At 41.1% G+C, this 19750-nt stretch overlaps 1 non-coding gene across 1 annotated transcript; it reads right to left on the bottom strand.

The window, feature by feature from the left end:
• Window positions 1-18069: 18069 nt before the first annotated feature.
• On the bottom strand, window positions 18070-18141 carry Trnar-ucu (transfer RNA arginine (anticodon UCU)). Its single transcript has one exon. It is a non-coding gene; the product is annotated as a tRNA-Arg (tRNA).
• Window positions 18142-19750: the final 1609 nt, after the last annotated feature.

Genomic DNA, 19750 nt, shown 5'->3' with positions numbered 1-19750 from the left:
CTCACAGTCCATTTTAGTTATAATTACAAGACAATAAAGAAACATGGCCTTGCTTGCTGAGATTCACACCTGTTTCTTACTTAAAATGTCTGATCAACAGTAGCATTTTTGTGTGAATAAAATAACCCTCAAAGCAATAACCCAGCTCCTGGAATCTGATGCAGTGTGCTGGGGGTACACCCAGCTGTTGAAGCAGAAATTTGATGCAGGAGATTTCCATCATTGGCATGTCCTCAGTCAACTGCAGAACGGGAAGACAAAGATCCCTGTGCAGACAAACTTGTTTCTAGAATTATTTGACATGACTAAGGGCAATTGAGGAACTCCAGATTTCCCAGAGGCCAGAGACTAAAGAAACATGATTGCCTTTATCTCTAGCACTTCAGAGGCTGAGAAAGAAAGACTGATGTGAGTTTGAGGCCAGTCCAGGCTACACTGTGAGTATCAGGCTAACTTGGGCTGCAGAGTAAGACCATGTCTCAAACAAAGCAAAACAAGGTAAATAGATAATCAAAACAAAACAAAAATAAAAAGGAAGACCATGAGACGCACTGAAGTAATTTTTATTTTGATAATGTGTCTGCCCAAATGTGTCAACTAAAACAAGAACAAAATGTGAAACTTCAGTTCATCCTTGCTGTAGTTTTGGCAGCATAATTTTCCCCCTGAGGCTTCTTAATTATTTCTTTGGAGTCTTCTGCATTAACTGTGAATCTTGGATATGTTTTCAAACAATTGGCTTAAGGCATCATAGATTGTTAGTTTCCCTAAGTGACTAAATTGGCTGTCTGGATGTAACTCATCTCATATACAAATGCGTATTTTACTGCAAGACAAACAATTCCCTAGGAAGGTATGTGTGATGTAAGGTAACACGGACAAGTTATAAGTATTTATTTATTCTTTGAGTTCTGTTTTTTAATAATTTAATTTATTTTGATGTGTATCTGTGAGTATGTGATGGGTCATGGTATGTGCACCTGAGTGAATTGCCCAAGAAACCAGAAGAGGTCAGCAGATTCTCTGGAGCTGGGGTTATAGGAGATTGTAAGTCACCTAATGTGGGTGCTGGAAACTGAATTTGGGTCCTTTGCAAGAGTAGTGTGTACTTGTCTGCTAAGACATCTCTCCAACCCCAAGTTTTAGCTTCTTGCTGCCACAGCATTCATTTATATCAGTGCTTTTCAAGCTGTGGGTTGTGACCCCTTTGGCAACCCTCTGTCTCCAAAAATATTTACAGTATGATTAATAACAGTAGCAAAATTACAATTATGAAGTAGCAATGAAAGAATTTTATGAATGGAGGTCAGCCCAACATGAGGAACTATATTAAAGGGTCCCAGCTTTAGGAAGGTTGAGAACTACTGTTTTACACCATTACTTTGTTAGTAATGGGACTAAGTGTCTCAAAGCATTCCTTTACTTGTTCCCATTACTTTCTGTATCACGTGTAAGCAGACTTCATAGAGAAAACCCCAATCATCTCAGGACTCTCTTATAGACTTTCACTCTACCCTTCTCAGTGTTTTGCCTTCTAAATTTTCCTTTACTAGACCTCTGAAACCTCCTATGCTGTGAATGAAACTTCTCATATCTTTTTTTGCAACCAAAAGTTTATAAATCTAAAAGATGACTTTATTGTAAATAGTTTCCTTGTTGAACTTTTTATTATTTATTTTTTATGCGTATAGGCACTTTGCTTGCATGTATGTCTGTGTACTATGTGTATACAGTGACAGAGGAAGCGAGAAGAGGGTGTTGAATCCACTGGGACTAGAATTACATGTGGTTGTGAGCTGCCTTGTGGGTGCTGGGAACTCAACCATGATCCTTTAGAAGAGCAACCAACCAGTGCTCTTAACCTCTAAAGAATCATTTCAGGCCCCCTAGACAATACTTTAATGCTTTGTTACTCTAAATAGTTTGCCTCATCTTTATGAATGACTGAATCAAAATCTCTGTTTTTAAAAATCTATCTCTCTGTGCATGCATGAGAGAGAGAGAGAGAGAGAGAGAGAGAGAGAGAGAGAGAGAGAGAGAAAGAGAGAGAGAGATATTGAGAAGACAAAACATGTAGAGGTCAGAGGACAACCTTGGGTTTCAGTCTTTGTTTCCTATATTATTTGAGACAGAAACTCTTTGTTGTTCAATTCTGTGTATGCAAGGTTAGCTGGCCTGTTAGACTTCTATTGCTTTGTTAAGACTCTATGACTAAGGCAACTTATAAAAGAAAGCATTTAGTTTTGAGCTAATGATTCTGAAAGGTATTAGAGTTCATGACCATCATGGTAGGGAGCATGGCAGTAGGCAGATAGCCATGGCATTAGAGCAGTAGTTGAGAGGTTGTGTCTGATCCACAAGCACGAGGCAGAGAGAGAGCCAGCTGGAATGGTATGATAGCCTTTTGAAACCTCAAAGCCTGTCCCTAGTGAAACACCTTCTCCAACAGGACTATACCTCTTAATCCCTCCCAAACAGTTCTACCAACTGGGGCCTAAGTATTCAAACATATGAGTCTATGGGGACCATTCTCATTCAAACCACCACAAGCTGTGTGGGAGGCTAGAATCAAGGTGTGAGCCAGAGCTCACATCTGAATTTGCTTGAGATAAGGATCAACTTCCTAGCTCACTCACCTGGACTTTAGTTTCTTACCACATGAGCCTTTCCACAAGGTCTTAGGCTGGGGAAGGTAAGTTATCCCATAAAGAGCAACTAGTGAGAGCCTCCTTGATGGAAGTCAGGGACTTTTTATAGCTTGATTGTGTAAATGACATGTCTAATGTTTTAGCAGAGTCACTAATTACAGCACCTAAGTCAACAAGAGGAAAATGATGATCTCTTGGAGAATGGAAGAATTTGTGAACATTTTTTTTAAAAACAATATTATTCCCGGGCATGAATAATTTCACTCTAATATGAAAAATATGCATCAAAGCCGTTGTGGGATATTTTTATTTGGGCAAATGAATGACAAAACATGCATGTGGAGGCCATCTTGTATAAGCTGGTTCTCTCCTTCCATTGTGTGGGTCCCAGGAACTGAACCCAAGTTATCAAGTTTGGCAAAAACTGCCCTTATCTGCTGAGCCATCTCACTAGCCCAGAAAGTAGGATCTTGTGAAATAATTGACTTTATTTTACCTATAGAAGAAAGTTTATTTTCCCAGATCTCCCACTATGTGGTCCCAAGTACACATCCCCCACATCTTACTTATGAGTCTTACATGCTGTCAAACTAAAGGATTTGACTTTTCTTTTCATTTAAAGGGAAAAATGATACAAGGATTCATGTAGCTAAGGCTGGTCCTGAACTTGCTGCATAATGGAAGCTCGTCTTGAACCTCCAAGCCTCCCGTTCCCACCTCTCACATGCTGGGATTATAAGTGTACATCGTCATGCCTTGCTTTTTATTTAAAATTTCAACTGATGTATACCAATACACTTATGTGTACCAGTGGGACTCCAGTGCAATGTTTCATATATACATACATATATGTATATATGAAATGTATATATGAAATATATATATATATACACACACACATATATACATTGTGTAATGATTGAATGTAAACATGTATCTCATTCCAGACTTTTATCATGTTGCCCTGGCAAGAATATTCAAACTCCTTTCTTACAGCTTAAAAAATCTAGCACATTGTTGCTATTAAAAGTCACCCTGCTGTGCAATAGAATGTCAGAATATCCTTCTCTTAACTATGACTAAGTGTCCATTGCTCAACTTTTCTCCATCCCTTTCTGCCCCTGACTCTCCTCAGCCTCTAGTAACTATGGTTTTATTCTCAATTTCAATGAGATTAACTCTTGAAAATGTTATCTATTTTGTTTATGTGTACACACTCACATGCCACCAAGTTCATGCGGAGGCCAGAGGACAGTATGGAGTCAGTGCTCTCCTTCCACCATGAGGGTGTGAGGGAACTCAGGTTACCAAGCTTGGTGACTGGTTGAGCTACTGGCTGCCTAGAAATTAATTTCTTATAATCAAAATGTAAATGGTAGCATATTATACCAGCTTTGTGTATCTGGCTTATTTCCCTTAATATAATGATGTTCTATCACTTCTATCTGTATTATTGTAAATGGCAGTATATTTTGTTTGTTTTTAAAAATTCAGATACATTTTACCATTATCGTAATGCAGCATACATAAATTTGAACTTGTGTTTATTTGAGATCACTTATAGCATAACATAATAAAACTCAAACCAATAAAGCAAACAATCATAATCCAATAAACACACTTGATTTATTTTGTACAAAAGGATACATTTATGACTAAACTTATAAAAAGTTCAGCATGAATAGAAATGCCATTACACTTTTATGAAGAAATATATATCTCTGTCACTCTACAAGAAAATACACACACACACACACACACACACACACACACACAGAGAGAGAGAGAGAGAGAGAGAGAGAGAGAGAGAGAGAGAGAGAGAGAGAGACTGACTGCATTCAGTAAGCTTGTGTCCAAAAGGTAATTTCTGGGACCGATAAGATGGCTCAGTGGGTAAAGGTGCTTCCTGCCAAATCTGATTGATGACCTGAATTCCATCCCCAGGACCTACATGGTAGAAAAAGAGAACTGACTCCTGAAGTTGTTCTCTAATCTTCATGTGTGTGCTTTAGCTCATGCACACCTACATACATATGGATACACATACATAATAAATAAAGTAAAAAATGTACTAAAACATAACATTGGGTCAAAAGACTTCATATAAGTACTTTCTGGTATTCAGGTTCCACTTTTGAAAAACAAGTGAAGTTTGCTTCTTTTTTGTTTAATTTTTTATTATTTGTGAGTTTTACATCATGTACCCCAGTGCTACTCATTTTCCTGTCCCTTCCTATCTGTCCTCTGTCCTTGCAACTTCCCCTGCAAAAGAAAATAAATCTCATGGAAGCTGTAGTATGTCACAGTGTGTCCCAGAGTATATCACTCTGTCCACACATTCACTTGCAAATGTTCATTGTGATGAGTCACTGGTCCGGTTTGAGTCCTCTGGCTTCTGCTACACCATCAATAATAGATCTATACTGAGACTTCTCTCTGATATCCTGTTGATGCCCTGTGTCATGGAGATCCTGCTGCTTTGGATCTGTAAGACTGGCAGTTCATAGATGGGTTAGATGTTGGGGTGGGCCAACTCAAAGCCCCGGATCTCTATGTGGGTTATAGCTGAGTTAGTCAGCCCACCAGTTCTCCTGTACTCCACACCACCAGAATGAACTCTCCAGCACTGCCCTCTGCTAGCTCACCTAAATCTGTAGCAGGTATGGAGCAGTGCCAGCTCTCCCGTCCTTATGCCCTTGGGCTGCCTCACCCACTTTCAGGCTACCAGGGCAAGATCTACTGTGCTGCCCAGGTGAGGTGCAGAACCCACTCTCCCACTGCTACAGCCATTGAAGTCTGTGTCTATTGAGTATTTCCTTATTATTTTAATGTTTGTACACTCCATTGTGGAGATAGCATATGGAAAAAACCTTTTAACAGAAGAAAGAGCATTTAAAGCCCCTTTCACAAATAACAAATACCACAGTCTTAGTTTCCATTAATTTTTTTTAAATCCATTCACCTTGTTTTCCTGGTATAATGATTGGGGAAAAAACTAAGTTCAATGCTTTTAAAGGTCCTGTAGGCTTGTGCAAAAGAAAAAGGGAGAGAGAGAGAGAGAGAGAGAGAGAATTTTAAAAAGAGAGAGGAAAAAGTTTTAAGTCTTAGTTGCTCAGCCTCTGAGTATTTTGTTATCACTTGACATTATCCCACAAGGGGATTCCTCAAGGACAGAATGTTGATGTCTGTGTTGAAGTGGTCAGCAACATCCTAAATACTGTTTCTGCCCAGGTCTCTGGTAGTACAGGATGATCACAGGTTGTGAGTCTAAAGTAATTTGCAGGTCCAAGATATAATTGATGTGTGATAAGATTTCCATCCTGGTCACCTTCTTGTTCTGGGGGATGCAGGGTACCACCAGATCCTTGAGCTTGGAGTAGCAGTCCATCTCCTTTTCTTCTTCTTCCTCTTCCTCCTTTTCCCTTCCTCCTCCTCTTTTTCTTCTTCCTCTTTGTTCAATTTTGTCAAGATAAAATGATGTCTTATCATTTTTCTGCAACATAATATTTTATTGATTATTTGGGAATTTTATGCAATGTACCCCAATCACACTTGTTTCCCATCCCACCTAGGTCCGCCCTCCACCCTTGTGGTCACCACCCCCCCCCCCAAAATAAGAAAAGCAAAATAGACCATGTTCAATTTGTGTTGCCCATAAAATCATTGGAGCATGGTCAAACTCCCAGTGGACAGCCCTGGAAAGAAAGCTGTGTAGTGACAATTTTGGAATCTTGGTTTCTTTAAAAACAGAAATATTATAAAAATGTCTTTTCATTTTAATCCTAGGTATAGGGATGTGGGGCTGCTTTGGACTGTCTGTAGCAGCTGGTGATGATTTGCCTCGTGCTCTAGCAGAGACATGGGTTTGCCAGATGCAGATAATTTCAGGACTTGCATAATGTTTGGAATTCTGGGAACTTTTCAGAAGGTATGTAAATTCATGGGCCCTGAGAGGTGAGGTCCTTGGTTGTTAGTCATTTAGGCAAGTTGGTTGTGGTTTGTTAGTAGCCATAGTCAAAGAAACAGAAGGAAAGAAATTAGATTCAGAGATTTTCCTAATTCCTCTCTCTACTCTATCCTTATTTCTGTCCTATCTAGTGTTAGGGAGTATAAAGGGTGGGAGAAAGAACCCATGAAGTAGCAAAGACTAGCTATGAAACTGAGTTCTTCCTTACCCTCTGCCAGAAGCCATTAATTGTGAAGAAATACACTTCAGCATCTTTATCATAATTTTTAAAGGACTCTCTTCAATATCTTCCTACCTGGACTGTTTATTTTTTCTTTGTGTGTGTGTGTGTGTGTGTGTGTGTGGTAGTGAGAAGAGGTTGTCACAGAAGCCTTCAGTGTTTCTCCTTCTTAATTATGAGTCTGAAATTATTAATATCACTGCAAAAAAAGCTTCTTTCTCCATGGATTTCAGAATGGCTTTCAGTGGCAGCCCTGATTTCAGACATCAACATGGTCTCTGGTGGCAGCATGGATCACAAACATCAAAACGGCCTTTGGTGACAACACAATCCTTCTTGTATAGCAAGTTCATTGTGTCACCTACTGAGGTTTTCCTCTAAGAAATGTTATGGCTTGATCTGTCAAGTGGTTTCTTTCTTTTTTATTTGATATTTTATGTATTTACATTTCAAATGTTATCCCCTTTCTAGGTCTCCCCTCCAGAACACTCCTCCCCCATCCCCTTTTCCCCTGCTTCTATGAGGATGCTCTCCTTCCCACCCACCCACTCCCACCTCACTGCCATGGCATTCCTCTACACTGGGGAATTGAGCCTTCACAGGACCAAGGACTTCTCTTCCCATTGATGTTTGACAAAGCCATCCTCTGCTACGTATCTGGCTGGAGCCATGAGTCCTTCCATGTGTACTCTTTGGTTGGTGGTTTAGTCCTTAGGAACTCTGGGGGGTCTGGTTGGCTGATATTGTTCCTATGATATTGCTGATATTCTTCCTATGGGGTTGCAAATTCCTTCAGCTCCTTCAGTCCTTTCTCTAACTCCTCCACTGGGGACCCCATGCTCAGTCCAATGGTTGGCTGTGAGTATCCACATCTGTATTTTTCAGGCACTGGCAGAACTTCTCAGGAGACAGCTATATCAGGCTACTGTCAGCAACCATTTATTGGCATATGTAATAGTGATTGGGTTTGGTGACTGTATATGAGATGGATCCCCAGGTGGCAGAGTCTCTGGATGGCCTTTCCTTCAGTCTCTGCTATACACTTTGTCCCCATATTTCCTTTAGACAGGAGACATTCTGGATTAAGAATTTGGAGATGAGTGGGTAGCCCAACTGGGGGCCTTGCCTAACCTCTGGATATGGTCTCTACAGGTTCTCTCTCCCCTTTGTTGGGTATTTTAGCTAATGCCATCCCTGTTGGTTCTTGGGAGCCTCTTGCTTTCCTGGCATCTGGGACTTCCTGGTGGCTACTCCCAGTTCCCCATTCCCCATTGCTACACACCATTGTTCAATTTCCTGACCCTCTGTAAATCATCCTTGCCTTCTCCCATACCTGATCCTGTTTCCCATTTTCCCCTCCCCTTTCACTCTTTCTCTCAAGTCCCTCCCACTCTCTACCTCCCATGAGTATTTTGTTCCCCCTTCTAGGTAAAAAGGACTGAAGCACCCACACTTTGGTCTTCCTTCTTCTCGAGCTTCATATTGTTTATGAATTGTATCTTGGGTATTCCAAGCTTTTGGACTAATATCCACTTATCAGTGAGTGCATGCCATGTATGTTCTTTTGTATCCACTTATCAGTGAGTGCATACCATGTATGTTCTTTTGTGACTGAGTTACCTCACTCAGGATGATATTTTCTAGTTCCATCTATTTACCTAAGAATTTCTCGAATTTATTATTTTTAATAGCTGAGTAGTACTCCATTGTGTAAATGTACCACATTTTTTGTATCCATTCCTCTGTTGAAGGACATCTGGGTTCTTTCCAGATTCTGGCTATTATAAATAAGGCTGCTATGAACAGAGTGGAGCATATGTACTTGTTATGTGTTGGAGCATCTTTTGGGTATATGCCCAGGAGTGGTATAGCTGGGACCTCAGGTAATGCTATGTCCAATTTTCTGAGGAACTGCCAGACTGATTTTCAGAGTGATTGTACCAGCTTGCAATCCCACCAACATTGGAGGGGGTGTTCCTCTTTCTTCACATCCTCGTCACAAGGTTTTTTCTAACAGACCTCACCCAACTGATGGCTTTCATGCTGGTCACAGTGGAAAAAGACTTGGAGAGAGAGAGAGCTGCTCTGGAGCCTGGGCAACCATTGATGTCTGCTGAGCTAGCTTTGCTTGGCGTTTTGCTTGGTAAGTTTTTGCTTCTTTCTACATCTTCACCAACTTTTTGGAGAACAATGCATTCTATCTGGGTGAGGTCATCCCCCATTATGGTTTTGATTTGCATTCTCCTGATGATTAGTAATGTGGGTTCTTTGGAACTGGAGTTATGGATGGTTGTAAACCACCATGTGGGTTCTGATAACTGATCCTGGAGCCTGTTTAAGAACAATGAGTGCTATTAATTACTGTAGCCTGGTTTATCCTGTCTTCGTCACACCCACTGTGGATGTTATTTCCCCAGGTTGGAAGGAGTTCTTTTTTGTGCAAATTATTCACAAAGGCCTCACCCTCACATTCGTTCCTTTTCTCCTCCATAAGTATGGCAGCTTCCTTAGTGTAGGAGGCTTTACTCAACCTGATTATACATTCTTAGAGGATAAGAACCACATCTTGTTTGTCTTCATAGCTTCCCAAGAGGAAGCATATTTCATTGTGTCTGATATGTGTTTAACAACTGTCAGATTAAATGATATGAACACAGCACTTCTCCATTTGAGGTGTAACACTTTGGGTTCTTTAGCCCCATGTGTTAGGCTGACATGATGAGCCTATTCTGTTTGTTGCATAAAATCTGTCTTTCAAAGACATCGTGCTATAATTGCTGTGTGTGTAGGGGGGGGTATAGGGGGGGCTTCCTGACAGAATCGGTGGTGTAATTTTTACATCCTATCAGTGTGTCTTCAAAATCTCAGCCTTCTGCCACTGTGTTGGAAGGCCAGAAGGAGTTCATTTACTAACAGGTTGATAGAGCACATACGGCTCTCAGAGTAGGGATGGCCAATGAAGCCGTGTGCAGCTGCGTTGTCTTTAGCTGTGCCAGAACAGGACATCTCTCATTGGCTTTTGTACCTCTGTTCTCCCTCTGTTATGATGATGGTGTCTTGTCAGAGCAATAGAAGCCTTAACTAAAACAGTATATGTCTATATGTATTTGTATATGTATGTGTGTGTATGTATGTATATATGTATATATATATGTATATGTATGTATATATGATATATGTATATATGTGTATGTATATGTGTATATATGTGTATGTATATGTGTATATGTATATATGTATAAGTGTCTGTGTATTTAGGACTGAAGACATGGCTGAGAGGTTAAGAGCACTAGCTGCTCTTGTGGAGGCTCCACGTTCAGCGGCTCACAACTGCCTATAACTTCAGTTCCAAGAGAGCTGACATCTTCTGTCTCCTGTGGGCACCCGCACACACATACATAAATACCCCCACATGGTCACACATCTGTACACATACATCTTTAAAATTTAGAAGAGAAGGGACATTATGGAACACATTTTTATTTTTGTTATAAAATAATTCAGTTACTTTAGATAGTTTAGAAAAAATATAAAAATGGAAAGAAGAAAAAATTTAAATTGTTTTATTCTACAATGTACAGACCACTACTGTCTACTTATTTGTTCCTGTCTTAAAGGAAACTGCTGTTCATGGAATACTGAGAAGTTGATGGGATCTGGGGACACAGCAGCTACATATCAATAACTTCAAAACAGTATGGGGGAGCTCTTTTCACAATGCCAATTTTAAAGAATCAGAATGGATTTGAGGCTTTAAATTTGCGCAGTAGATAAGCATTTATTTTGAGACTGATGTGCTTCATGTAGTCAGGGCTAAGTGGTTAAGTCAATGGACTAGATATATATTTATTTTCCTGGGTAAGAAGTCAATTAAGGCAGAAAATAGGCCATTATGTACTGGAATTAAGATGTGGCTTTACTGGATTGGAAGTATGGGTTTTAGATGCAAATGGACAGGAGGGTGTTTATTGGCAGCTACTGAGAGGCTCCATAGAAGACTTAAATACAAAAGTCAGGTGCTGGGCAACAGGGGTGGAGACTATGAACAGAAGAGGAGAATTCTATCACACACACAAAACAAAGAAACAACACAAAAAATCTAGACAAGTTGAACTTTTGGGGCTTACCTTGGGGCTCCTCAATGTTGCTTTGAAATGAAGTAAATAAGGAAAAATATTGACTAAAAAGCCAAGTGTTTGTGATGGCGCAGAAGAAGTTCAGCTGTTCCAAGCTTCTAAGTAGCTTAGTAAAGAATCTTGCCTAGAATAAATTCTGAATGTTAGGTCCTAAGGAAGAGAAAGGAAGGGAATAGATCTAAGAGGAAGGAGCTGAGAGAAAGCTCTTTCAGAGTAGAACATGTAGGGCTGGAGAGATGGCTCAGCGGTTAAGAGCACTGATTGCTTTTCCAGAGGTTCTGAGTTCAATTCCCAGCAACCACATGGTGGCTCACAACCATCTGTAATGGGGTCTTTTGCCCTCTTCTGGTGTGTCGGAAGACAGCGACAGTGTACTCATATATATATAATAAATACATTTTAAAAAGACCATGGATAATAATCAGTGAGGTTCAGAAGGGCCTTTGGTCTCACCACCCAAAGCAAGGTTCTCCTTAAATGTTTCCAGGAGAAGGGGAAGATCCCATACTATGTAGCTAATAAATAGTCCATTGTATCCGCACTCACATCAGTGAAGGGACTGAAGAGACAGAGGCAGGAAACCAAGCAGGTGGTGATGCTGGGGTCAGGGGAACTTCACAGTTCTGTTCTTGCCTTTCCTGGACATCTTCTGCAGGACATCTTCTGCAGTGTGCCTGTCCAGCAAGGAGGTAGAATATGTAGTCTGGGGATACAGAATAATTATGCCTCCTTAGTCTTGCTATTGTTTTGCATCCTGATTTAGATGTTGTGGGAGGGGGCGAGGTATCCAGTAGATACCCCCAGGCAAAGCAGAGAGCATAGATTTCTTACCAAAAGTTGGTTATTCTTTGGTTAGGATCTAAATTCACACCTATGACTTGAGAAGATCTCTGACTTAGTGTGGAGAGTTGACAAAAAGATTATAAGCAAAACCTGACTGGGCTTTTGTTTTTAAATTGTGTGTGTGTGTGTGTGTGTGTGTATGTGTGTGTTGTGCATGTGTGTTGCGAGTATGTGTTGTGTGTGCAAGCACTGATGTGTCTAAGGAGCCCAGAAGAAGGTGTTGGATCCCCTGGGGCTGGAGTTACTATTGGTTGTGAGCTGCCCAATGTGGATGCTGGGAACTGAATTCAGGTTCTCTGGAACAGAAACAGGAAGCAGATCTCCCTCCCTCAGACACAGATAGAGTGAACTGGACCTAGGATGGCTTGTTTTCTAGGACAGATTTCTGTTGTAATGTCTCTCAAGGAGGGTGTATTATGGATCGTGATGGTTGTGCTGTTTTTCTCCTTTCTCTTTCTTCAAGTGGGAATTGTTAGGGTAACAGTGATCCTGGTCACACCCACACCCTGACCTTTGTACACTGGATCCATTGTTGGTGGTAAAATCACCCACCTGGAGATTTGCATGAGGCCCAAGCTACATTTAGATGGCACCTGCAATAGTTTATGTATATATGGCATTAAATAGAAGCAGGGAATTGTCTAGGGAAACCAAGGAGACAAAGGGGAGGGATCAGGGAGAAAGAGAAGGGCAGTGGTTATGGAGGTGAAATGCTCTACATGAAATATATATGGAAATAAAAATGCCCTTATGCAAAGTAATACCACATCCAACGAATATACACAGTAGACATTTAAAAATTTAAAACTTAGCTAATTCATTAAAACTTTAAACAGTTATCTGCATTTTCACACAACAGAAACTAATGTCCACACTTAAGTCATTTGTTTAAGTTGTAAAGTAGCAAGAAGCTGATGTGGGGGGATTTGATGACCTTGTTCTAGTTAATCCAGTTCTAGAATTGGCAGGCTGCACTCAAATGAGCAAATGCTCCTGCGTAGACATGCACACAGAAACAGAAAACACAATAGAGCTGAAGGGACAACATGGCATTTGAACCGTCTTTTTGGTTTCACAGACTTTTGTGTTCTGTTTATGATATCCTCATCTTCTCTTCACATCCTAATTGTACACTTCCTGGAATACTTGAAAACTCCCAGGCCTGATTTTTACTGTTAGCTACCTAAGCCTAATCAGGTCAGAACTTTAGGACTGTAAACCTTTTCACCATGTCCAGGAATAAGGCACAAGCTACATTATGGACTAAGTGCACATGTGGCAGACTTGATTTTATGATGGGATTCTTAGACCAGTTTATTATTTCATTCAATTGACTTCAGTGCCCAAAGATCACCTTGTCTTAGAGTTCTTGAGGTCAGCTGAGTAAAGAGAGACAGCATGGAAGATTAGAATTTGTCTATGTTATGTGAGTAAAGCGAAATGCCTGCCTAGGCTTAAGTTTTGCCCAGTCCTGCACTTCACACATATGTGAAGGGATGATTAATAATAATTAGTGGGTTTGGTGGTTTGAACGAGAATGGTCCACATAGGCTCATAGATTTGAATACTTGGTTCCCAATTGGTGGAAATGTTCAGGAAGATTGGGAGCTGTGACCTGTTGGAGGAAGTGCATCACAGAGGGTGGGTTTTAAGGTTTCAAAATGTCCATTCCAGTCTCCCAGTCTCTGTCTCTGTCTGTCTCTGTCTGTCTGTCTCTTTGTCTCTCTGTCTCTGTCTGTCTGTCTGTCTCTGTCTGTCTGTCTGTCTGTCTGTCTGTCTGTCTCTCTCTCTCTCTCTCTCTCTCTCTCTCTCACACACACACACACACACACACACACACACACGTATATGTGCACATGTGCACACACACATACCTCCTACCTGTGGATCAGGATGTAAACTCTCAGTTACTGCTCCAGCACCATGCCTGACCGCTCTGCTGCCATGCTTCCTGCCATTATGATCATGGACTAGCTGTCTGAAATGATAAACAGGCCCTCAATTAAATGCTTTCTTTTATAAGAGTTGTCTTGGTCATGGTGTTTCTTCATAGCAGGAGAACAGTAAGACAATGGGGGTGGGGTCAGAGTCTGTAGGCAGAAGCTATATTCATTATTTTTTTATTGCTGTGATAAAATAGTACAACAAAAAGCAATTTATGGAAAAAAAGTGTTTATTTGGTTTACAGTTGCAGAGGGATAGAGTCCATGATGGTGGGTGGGATCGGGCATGGCAGCAGGTGGCTGGAGCAGAAAGATGACTGGTCACATTATTATACACGGCTGAATGAGGAGTAGGTTTTATTACATGCAACTGGAAGAGATTGGCCAAATAATCTCAGAGGAAGGATCCTGTGTATGGGAGCAGTCTCAGATGGCAGTAATATGGGAGGAGGAAGTTGTGGTTGATACTGTCTACATAGGCTGTTAACTTCGGTATTCAGAGCGGGGGAGGGTCTAAGCATTCCTTTGAGCCTGACTCAGGGAAGACTTTGCCATATTTGTGGGTCAGAGGCATTAGGGTTCTTGACATGGCCATTCTCACGTCTATAACACACATTCACTCAAGCCTTCATCTTCTCCCCACAGTCCCCAAATTGCTCCCACTAGCAGGGAACCAAGTTTTTAAATGCCTGAACCTATGGGGAACATTTCTCATTGAAACCACCATAGAGGATTCAAGGAGAATAAGAACACAGGGAGAGTGGGCAGTGGTGATGGAAAATGCTGGAAAGGGCAGTGCCTCTCTTGGAGCATGTCTCCTAAGTGGCCCTGTGGGCTCATGGCTAAAGACACACTGCAGGTAGCAGATGTGAAAGAGGCTATCCCATAGAGATTTCCTGTAACACAGATACAACCATATGGGTGTCTGTGTGAGCAAATATGCACGAGGTAGATAGTGCTGTTTCTCTCTTTGTGGAGCAGAGAGTGACCTCAGTATGATGCAAATCCCAAAGAAGGGAAGGTGTCCTTCATTGGAGGCTGTGAATATGGAGCAGAGCCAAGTCAACTGACAGATAGCAGATGAACTTGTTTACAGCTTACAGGTTTGGGGATTCTCTTGAATGCACAGCTAAAAGAGGAGGGAGGGTGGCTCATATTCTGTAGAGTATCTATGACCTAGTGCAATGCAGGAAAGGTAGTAACATTATTTCAGACTGACCTCAAATTCACTATGTGGCCAAGGATGACTTTGAACTTCATTTTTTGTTGTTGTGATAGACAAGGGCTCATGTAGACCAGAAAGGCCTCAGACTTGTTACATAGCTGAGGATGACTTTGAACTTTTCATCCTACTTTCCAAGTGCTGGGTTAGGTCCATGAGCCAGTATTGTCCAGAATTTTTTTCTAATTGCTAAGATAAGAATAAGCATATCTCTTCTGAATAGCTATCTACATTAAGCAATGAATTAATATACAAAAAAGCATATTTTATAATATGTTTGAGGAAGGCCAGTTTTCCTTCTGTAGCTTCATGTGGTATTCCAAGAAAACTTAAAGACCTTATCTTCCTGGAACCCACAAAAGTTGGGATGTTTAAGTGAAAACTGGGTTTGTCCTCTGAGGAAAACCTATATATTTCATTCTTTTGCACATATGTGTATGTGTGTGTATGCGTGCACATGCCCATGTGTGTGCAAACATGTAAGTACACGTGTATGTGTGTGTGTGTGTGTGTGTGTGTGTGTAGAGTGAATGCCAGAAATGAGGAGCTTTTAATTTCTGCAAGGCTGGCCCTCCAGCAAGCCTTGAGTCCTCCTGTCTCTGCCACCCCTCCCCAGTTCTTGGGTTACAGAGGCATGATGCACATGAGTTTTCCATGGATGCTGTGGATCCAAACCTCAGGTCCTCACACTTGCACAGCAAGCACTTTCCCCACTGAGCCATCTCCTCAGTTCCCAGCTTTTTTTTAGATTCTTTCTGTTAATTGTTTACAGGTTTCCTTTTGCTATTTTGTGGGACAATACAAAATACACATCATTGATATGGAGGCATTTTATATTTATTTTTCTGGTTTTTATCACTTAACTTGTCTCATAAATAATTAGAAGAGGAGATAGGGATTCTGTTTTATAAAATGACTGTCATGACTCTCCTGTAAAATGAGGCCGAATCTCCAGGTCACTTCTGTGCCTCTGGAGACCTCAGCCCTTTTGTATTCCTGGTCTTTTGTATCCTGTGGTGACTACGCTGCTTGTTTATTCCATGGATTACTGCTTTTTGCTCAGAATTACTTAGGTTGGAGGGAGAGAGGGAGAGGGAAAATGGAGAAAAGGGAGGGGAGGAGGAAGGAAGAGAGCTGCTATTGTTGGCTTCTGAATAACCTGTAATTATTATAATGACACTTTGCTAGATATGCTCACGCTGTACATGATTACAAAGTCTTTTTTACATACATTTAAAAGTTTAATCCTTGTAACTAGCCCAGAAAATGAACAAGAAGAAAAGGATCTATCAGGAACAGGTTTGCGTTGATTAATGTTTTAGCGTAGATAACTGGAAAGAAAATGAGACTGGGGATGGGGGAGGATAGGATACCAAACATCAAGGCAGTGGAGTCCTGTCTTTTGTTTGCTTAGGGTTCCCAAGGCAGGCAATATAGTCAGAGGCAGCCCCTGCTCCCAATTTAGGAATCCCACATGAAGACCAAGGTGCACATCTGTTACATATGTGCAGAGGGCATAGGTCCGTCCCATGCATGCTCTCTGGTTGGCAGTTCAGATTTTGTAGGTTGTGTGTGTGTGTGTGTGTGTGTGTGTGTCTGTGTGTGTCTGTGTGTCTGTGTGTGTAGTGTACTTTACCCTTCTGGCTCCTTCAAGCCCTCTGCTCCCTCTTCCACAGGATTCCTCAAGTTCCACCTAGTGTTTGGCTGTGTGTCCGTATCAGTTTCCATCAGTTGCTGGGTGAAGCCTTTCTGATGACAGTTACGTTAGGCTTCCATCTACAAGTATAGCAGAATAGCATTAATGTAGTCAGAGGTGGGCTCCCTCTCATGGTATACCTCTCAGGCTGGCCCTTTGGGCACTTTCCTCACATTTTGCTCCATTTTTTATCCCTGCATATCTTGTAGGCAGGACAAATTGTGTGTCTAAGGTATTGTGGCTGGGTTGGTGTCCCAATCCCTTCACTGGGAGTCTTGACTGTTTACAGGAGGTGGCTGGTTCAGGCTCCACATCCCTCATTACCAGGAATCTTAGCTAGGGTCACTTTCATAGATTCCTGGGAGTTTCCATTTTCCTAGGTTTCAAGTTCATCCCTGAGATGACCCCCTCCCCCACAATCCTGTCCTCTTGCCTAGTACTTTCTCCCTCCATCTCTTCCACCTCATCTCTCCTGTCCCTATCCTTACTCCATCCCCAACCTAGTCCCCTCCCTCTATCTACCCACCATGTGTAATCTATCTCTCCTTCTCAGTGAGATTTAAGTTTCCCCCTTTGGACCGTCTTTGTTATTTAGCTTCTTTTGGTCTATGAATTATAACATGGTAATCCCATACTTTATGAATAATATCCACTTACAAGTGAGTAAATTCCATGTTTGTCTTTCTGGGTTTCTATTACATCATTTGGGATGATCTTTTCTAGTTCCATCAGCCTGCCTGCAAATTTCATGATGTCATTGTTTTTAATGGCTGAGTAATAATCCACTGTGTAAATGTACCACATTTTCTTTATTCCATTCTTCAGTTGAGGAACATCTAGGTTGTTTCTAGTTTCTGGCTATTATGATGAAAGCTTGTTAACATTCTGTCTAAGCTCCACCCCACAGTTACCTGGCTAAGCTCCACCCCACAGTTACCTGACAACAGCCAGGTAAACTCTGGCCCACAGTTACCTGGCAACAGGCAGGTATGCTCCACCCCACAGTTACCTGGCAATAGCCAGGTAGGCGTGGTCCACTATAAAAGGGGCTGCTTGCCCCCTCTTTGCTCTCTTGCTCTCTTGCCTTCTTGCTCCCACTCTGTCCCCTTGCCCCCTTCTCCCCATTCCCTTCCCTCCTCTCTCCATATTCTCATGGCCAGCCTTTACTCCTCTACTTCTCTACTCTCTCTTTCTCTGCCTTACTACCCACTTAACTCTCCTCCCCATGCCCTGAATAAACTCTATTCTATACTATACTATCATGTGGCTGGTCCCTCAGGGGGAAGGGATGCCTTGGCATGGGCCCCCTGAGGCATCCCCTTCCCCCATGCCTCACCACACCTCCATAGAACATATTTCCCCCTCCCTTTATCTTTATATAAACACATCATTGGTGCATTGACTGGGGATCGAACCCAGGTCAACTGCTTAGAAGGCAGCTATGCTCACCACTATACCACCAGTGAATATAGTTGAGCAAGTGTCCTTGTGGTATGGTAGAGCATCTTTTGGGTATATGCCCAGAAGTGGAATAGCTGAGTTTTGAGGTAGAGTTATTCCAATTTCCTGAGAAACCACCAAATTGATTTCCAGAGTGGTTGTACAAGGCTGCACTCCCACCAGCAGTGGAGGAGGTTTTGCTCCACCTCCTCGCCAGCATAAGCTGTTGCTTGAATTTTTGATCTTAGCCATTTTTGACCAGTGTGAGGTGGAATCAGAATTGATTTGATTTGCATTTCCCTGATGACTAAGGATGTTGGATATTTTTTTAAGTGTTTCTTGGCCATTTGAGATCCCACTGTTTACCTCTGTACCCATTTTTAAATTGGGTTATTTGGCTTGCTGGTGTCTAATTTCTTGAGTTCTTTATATATTTTGGATATCAGCCCTCTGTCAGATGTAGGGTTGGTGAAGATCCTTTCCCACTCTGTAGGCTGCCATTTTATTCTGTTGATGGTCCTTAGCCTTGCAAAAGCTTTTCAGTTTCATGATGTCCTATTTATTAATTGTTGACCTTAGAGCCTAAGCTGTTGGTGATATGTTCAGGAAGTTGTCTCCTGCACAAATGCATTCAAGGATGTTTCCCACTTTCTGTTCTTTTAGATTTAGTGTATCTGGTTTAATGTTGAGTTCTTTGATCCACTTGGACTTGAGTTTTGTGCAGAGTGATTGATATGGATCTATTTGCATTCTTCTACATGTAGACATCCAGTTTAGACCAATACCATTTGTTGAAAATGTTCTTTTTTTCCATTGTGTGGTTTTGGCTTCTTCATTAAAAATTAAGTGTCCATAGGTGTGTAGATTCTGGGTCTTTGATTTGATTCCACTGATCAACCTGTCTGCTTTTATGCAGTACAATATAATTTTTATTACCATTGCTCTATAGTGTAGTTTGAAATCAGGGATAGTGATACCTCCAAGCATTCTTTTACTGTACAGGATTGTTTTAGCTGCCCTGGGCTTTTTTTGTCATATGAAGTTGAGTATTGTTCTTTAAAGGTCTGTAAAGAATTATGTTAGGATTTTGATAAAGATTGCATTGAATCCATAGATTACTTTTGGTAGGATGACCAATTTTACAATGTTAGTCCTACCAATCCATGAGCATGGAGAAGTTTTCCATCTTCTGATATATTCTTCAATTTCTTTCTTCAAAGACTTGAAGTTCTTCTCATATAGGTCTTTCCCTTGCTTGGTTAGAGTTACAGCAAGATATTTTGTATTATTTGTGGCTATTTTGAAGGGTGTTATTTCCCTGATTTCTTTTTCAGCCCCTTCATTTTTATATAGGAGTGCTACCGGGGTTTTTTTTGAGTTAATTTCTGTATTCAGCCAATTTGCTGAAGGTGTTTATCAGCTGTAGAAGGTCCCTGGTAGAGTTTTTGGGGTCACTTATGTATACTATCATATCACCAGTGAATATCAATACATTGAGTTCTTCCTTTCCAATTTGTACAGCCCTGATCTCCTTTAGTTGTCTTACTGTTCTAACTACAACTTTAAGTGCTATAGTGAAGAGATAATAAATAAATAGTTACCTAATAATGATGAGTTGTGTGAACTTGGCACAAC

This window comes from Arvicanthis niloticus, chromosome X (assembly GCF_011762505.2).
Source record: "Arvicanthis niloticus isolate mArvNil1 chromosome X, mArvNil1.pat.X, whole genome shotgun sequence".
NCBI lineage: Eukaryota > Metazoa > Chordata > Mammalia > Rodentia > Muridae > Arvicanthis > Arvicanthis niloticus.
This window is presented reverse-complemented; position numbering and strand designations above follow the sequence as displayed.